At 52.0% G+C, this 4,197-nt stretch overlaps 1 non-coding gene across 1 annotated transcript; it reads left to right on the forward strand.

The window, feature by feature from the left end:
• Positions 1-1,577: 1,577 nt before the first annotated feature.
• LOC113191566 (small nucleolar RNA SNORA36 family) lies at positions 1,578-1,708 on the forward strand. The gene has a single exon (XR_003301908.1). It is a non-coding gene; the product is annotated as a small nucleolar RNA SNORA36 family (small nucleolar RNA).
• The last annotated feature ends 2,489 nt before the right edge of the window (positions 1,709-4,197 follow it).

Consider the following 4,197-nt stretch of genomic DNA (forward strand, 5'->3'; position numbering starts at 1 on the left):
GGGGACGGGCAAGTCCACCAGACGAGCGTGGGCTTCTCCTGGGTGCCATGGCGTTCTGAGGTGAGTTTTATTGGACCCCATAGCAGCGGGGTGGTGTGTTTCTTCTCCCCAGTTGTGGGCAGAGCTGAGACCCAAAGGCCTAGCAGCCTGTCCAAGGCCACATGTGCATGGACGGGTGAGCTGGGATTTGTCCAGGGTGTCCAGCTCCAGGGCCTGGCCATTGTCCACTGTACTTCTGGCTGGGGGCAGAGGGGCCAAGGCTGCCTCGGGTCAGCCCATCCACCCTGTCTTGGGTCTCTCCCGGGCACCATCAAGCCTCACGGGATTGGGCAAGTACGGAGCGAAGGGCTGTCCTGGGGGCAGAAGACCCCTGCCTTGGGCTCTCCCTTTCCTCTCCTGCCCCCTTTCCACTCAGCACAGGCTGCCCAGACCCAGCCTGAGGAGCGACACCCCTCTGCCTTGTAGTTAAAGTGGGGTTCCCAGCCCACTCGTTTGCCAGCCTGCCCACGCCATGGAGCCAGGGTCTGCCAGGCCAGGAGAATCTTTTTAGGAAACATCCTAAGAGGCAGGGCTCAGCCTGTCGGAGCTCAGAAGGGAAGATAAGCACCAAGCACTCATCACATAAGCCATGGGCTGACCGTGAGCAGCCTTGGGCTGTGGGGGACGTGCAGGGCCGGGAAGAGCTAGAAATGCATATCAAGACGTCTGGGAGACCTGGGGTGCAGAAGCCTTGGAGCCCCTTGGCACGAGGGAGCTCCTGTCTAGGGCAATGACCAGCAGGGCTGGGGTGACCTCAGGGCAAAGGTTAGGTATTTGGAGGGACAGAGGAGTTCTTCCTCTGCTCATAGCATTCAGGACCCCCTGGGGAGTTCTGGTTCCAGTGACCCAAGCAGGAACCAGTTGTCTCTGGTAATGTTCCTCACCCAGATACAAATGGCTGGTCTTGCAGGTTAGTGTCACCTGCCTGGCAGCTGGGAGATTGCTCTGCAGATGGTGGGGTAGAACCAAGACTTCGATTTGCCCTGAACCTCCTGGGTTCCTGACGTTGGGTGGACCTCGATCCACGTGCCTGGAAGGTGACTTTTCTGCTCTGGTTCCAAGGCTTTAGTGGGCGGTAGCGGGGCGTTCAGGAACCATCCATTTGGCCCTGGCCCTACAATCACAAAGTGCTGCCGATATAGACTTTCTTTTTTTTCTTTTTCCTTTGGTACTGGGGATTGAGCCATCAGTGACCTATGTCTCCAAACCCTTTTGTGTTTTCTCTTAGGACAGTGTCTCAATAAGTCGCTGAGATTGGCCTTAAGCATGGCATCCTCGTGCCTCAGCCTCTGGAGCCAAGGGGATTACAGTTGTGCATCACCACGCTGGGTTCAGACTTTCAACATTCTCTTCAAGTGAATTGCACACACTTACAGGATTGCTGGACTTAGCAAATAAAAATATAGGGCATCAGGTAAATTCGATGTCAGATAAACAACAAATAAATAAAAATGATATCCCAGGATATACATGTGTATCCTGGGAGGTACACTAAAACAGTCTGCATTGTTGACCTGAAATCTAAGATAACCAAGTACTTCCAAAGTGTTGAGTTCAGTTCAGGGTATCTTCCCTGTTCTGTTAATTAAACTTTGGAACATGGAAACTGGCTAGGGGAAATGATTGGATAGAAAATGTTATTCTATTCATTTATCCCCAGCCTACAAATGGAAGAACAAAAGATGCAGTAAATTTTATGTATGTCATTATGTAAAGGTTTAAAAAAAAAAAAAAAGATAACCAAGTACTGTGTATTTTAGCACCACCCTATTCATTGTTCATCTGAAATCAAAGCTCACTGATCACCTACTATTGCCTCAGAATCATCTTAAGGTAAATAAGAGAAGACAGGTCTCACCATACAGTGTGTCCTATAGTGTTTTATAGATTGACGTTTTAAGAAGTCCTAAGTCTCTTAGGAATATCTTGTATTTTGTGGAGGTTAAAACTCTTTAATTTGTTCAGTGTTGAATATTTTAAACAGGCTACAATGTGTTGTACCTTTACTCTGACATTTGAGTTGGCCAAGTATGGGCTGGGGGCCAAATCCAGTCCAGAAAAAAATCTATTTTATAGATAAAAATACGGTTTGGTTGGAGCTCAACCACATCCATGGTGGAATTGAGTTGTTCACAGCAGGGCTCGTATGGCCCCCAGGACCCCAAATATTCTCTTCCCGAGAGCTCATCGACTCTTCTGGAATATTTCAGGCCATTGCTCTTATGATCTGTGTTGATCAGAGCCTGCGGATGTGACCAGAACCCTGCATGTGGTGGCCCTGGAGTGTGGAGTTGGCAGAGGAAGGACAGGAGCTTGGGCCATGCCAAGAGGCCCTTCCTCGTAGCCTGTCCCTGATGCGTAGTGGGTGCCCAGCGGGGACGAGCCCTCCCTGCCTTTCTCCTTAAATGCCTCCACCTTCTCCTCGTGGAAGGAGACAGAGCCCCTGGCTTTCCAGCCCCCAGAGGTCTGCTGTGAATTCAGAGCAGGCTTCTGGGCGTCTCAGCCATCTGCTCCGCCCCATCCACCTGGCTGCAAATGGCCATTTGCATCATGGTTAAAGCGCAGAAGGTGGTGCCCCAGCCGGGGAGCACCTCACCTCTGCTGGGTGTTGCCCCCGCCTGTTCCCTGCCAAGTCCCAGCCTCAGTGTTCCTGTTCAGGGGGTTTAACTGCAGCCCTCCTTGGAGAGGGCCCATGTGCAGACTGGGAAGAGAAATGTCAGGCCAGAGGGCTGCTCTGGAAACTTCTTTGTCCCCACCTCCTTGCCCAGACTGGGAGAGGCAGCCAAGGGGTCATCTCTTCTGCCTGAGTGCCCTGGACGGGTCCTCAGGTCTCAGAGCCAGTTTCCCGTGGAGCCAGACCAGGTATGCTCTGTCTTCATATTCCAATAGACTGTCACCAGGAGCTCTGAAGGGCTGGAGTTTGTACCCTACTCACCAGCTAACCAGCTAGCCTGTGGGCATCACGGTGCTGGCAGACACAAAGGACAGAGACAAAGGACAAAATTACAGCATAGCAGGCAGGTGACCTTCTCTGATAGGGCTGATGTGGAGGGACCCAGGAGGAGGCCCATGCAGTGGGTCAGTGTCAAAGCCCAGGGATCTGAGCCAAGAGGACTGAATCCTCTGTGATAGGCAGGGATCGGCTTGCATTTTGCCCTGGAGGAAGATACTTTCCTTGTTATAGTGCACAGCAGACAGATGTGCCTTTTGCTCTGGAGAAAAACACTGTGCTTATCTTCCAGGGCTGTTCATAAAATAAAATTGTGCTGGAAAGAGAGTTAGATGGTCCAGAGACCAACAATAAGGAAGAGCGTGCCTTGGATGTAGCTCTAAAGTTGCAAGAGCAGTTGCAAGTGATGGGAAAGCCACGTGACCACATGAACCAGGCACTGCATGGTTGGCGATGCCGGAAATGACAGTGGCATTGCCCTTGGCTATTTGCTTTCCAAAGTCAAGGATGAAGTCAAAGAGCAGATTTGGGCTGAATTTGGGTTAGCAGTTTAGGATCATTAATCTTCTATGTAAAGTTGACTGGGCTAAGAGATGACCAGATAGCTGGTGAAGCATTATTTCCAGCTGTGTCTGTGTCTGTCTGGAAGAGATTAACGTCTGAATTAGTAGACTGAGCAGAGAAGACTGCGCTCTCCAAGGTGGGTGGCCTCATCCCCTGAGTGGGGGGCCCAAACAGAACAACATGGTGGAGGAGGGTGGGTTCTACTGTCTCCTTGGACCTGGGGCGTCCTTCTCCTCCTGCCCTCAGACAGCGGTGTGCTTTGTTCTTGCGCCTTTGGCCGTGGACCAGGACCTACAGTCCTGGCCCCCTTGTTTCCCAGAGCCTGGACTCAGACTAACACCGTGGGTTCCCCTCAGGCCTTTGGGTTTGGCCTAGAACGGCAACACTGGATCTCCTGGGCCTCCAGCTTGCCCGTGGCAGATGGAGGGACGTCTCTACTCCGTGGTCACGTGCTGAACCCCTCAGGATCACTCCCGATGTACCTCTATATACTATGGTCCTGTTTCTCTGGAGAGTGTCCACGAATACAGATGTTGGTGTGTTTCAAAGTGCACCACAGCGGGGTTTACAGCGCTGGTCCCTGCAGCTTCTCAGAGTGGAGGGCACAGGGGGCTGGGAGCTGCAGAAGTAGTGAGGGCCACTTA

The sequence above is a fragment of the Urocitellus parryii genome, chromosome 1, assembly GCF_045843805.1.
Source record: "Urocitellus parryii isolate mUroPar1 chromosome 1, mUroPar1.hap1, whole genome shotgun sequence".
NCBI classification, from domain to species: domain Eukaryota; kingdom Metazoa; phylum Chordata; class Mammalia; order Rodentia; family Sciuridae; genus Urocitellus; species Urocitellus parryii.